Source organism: Lathyrus oleraceus, chromosome 6 (assembly GCF_024323335.1).
Source record: "Lathyrus oleraceus cultivar Zhongwan6 chromosome 6, CAAS_Psat_ZW6_1.0, whole genome shotgun sequence".
In the NCBI taxonomy this organism is placed as follows: domain Eukaryota; kingdom Viridiplantae; phylum Streptophyta; class Magnoliopsida; order Fabales; family Fabaceae; genus Lathyrus; species Lathyrus oleraceus.
In genome coordinates, this window is record NC_066584.1 from 442922137 (window position 1) to 442923066 (window position 930).

The following is a 930-nucleotide window of genomic DNA, read 5'->3' on the forward strand; positions in this document are numbered from 1 at the left end:
ATTGCTCGAGAAAACTTGCCGCGCTTTGGCATGGGTTGCTCGCCGACTAAGACAGTATATGTTGACTCACACGACTCTATTGATATCAAAAATGGATCCAGTCAAGTATATTTTTGAAAAGCCAGCACTTACCGGAAAGGTTACTAGGTGACAAATGATACTGACAGAGTATGACATCCAATACACTTCACAAAAAGCCATCAAGGGAAGTGTCTTGTCAGACTATCTTGCAGAGCAACCGATTGATGATTACCAACCTATGAGGTTTGACTTTCCTGATGAAGACGTCATGTTTCTCAAATCGAAAGATTGAGAGGAACCACTCCCGGAGGAGGGGCCTGACCCTGAATCCAAATGGGTTATGATGTTTGATGGGGCGGTCCACGTCAATGGTCGCGGAGTTGGTGTAGTGTTGATCACACCAGAAGGGGGTTCATATGCCATTTGGTGCCAGAATAACTTTTCCCTGCACCAACAATGAAGCCGAATACGAAGCTTGTATCCTAAGACTTGCGGAAGCCGTCAATATACAGATTAAAACCCTGGATGTATACGGGGATTCAGCTTTGGTCATCAATCAAACCAACGGGAAATGGTATACACCTCAGCCTCATCTGGCTCCTTACAGAGACTACACGAGAAGATTATTGACTTTCTTTTGAAGAAAACCAATTTGTTGATGCTTTGTTTACCTTGTCTTCGACGACTAAGGTGCTATGCTGGAACTACGTACCCAGAATTGACGTATCTCGGTCAGAGACGAATGAAGAAAGCATTTGGTCAGAAAGTGCGCCCTCGGGGGTATCAAGTCGGTGAATTGGTACTCAAAAGATTTCTTCCTCCCAACACAGATCACATGGGCAAATGGACACCGAACTATGAGGGTCCGTACGTGGTTAAAAGGATTTTCTATGGCGGAGCTTTGATGCT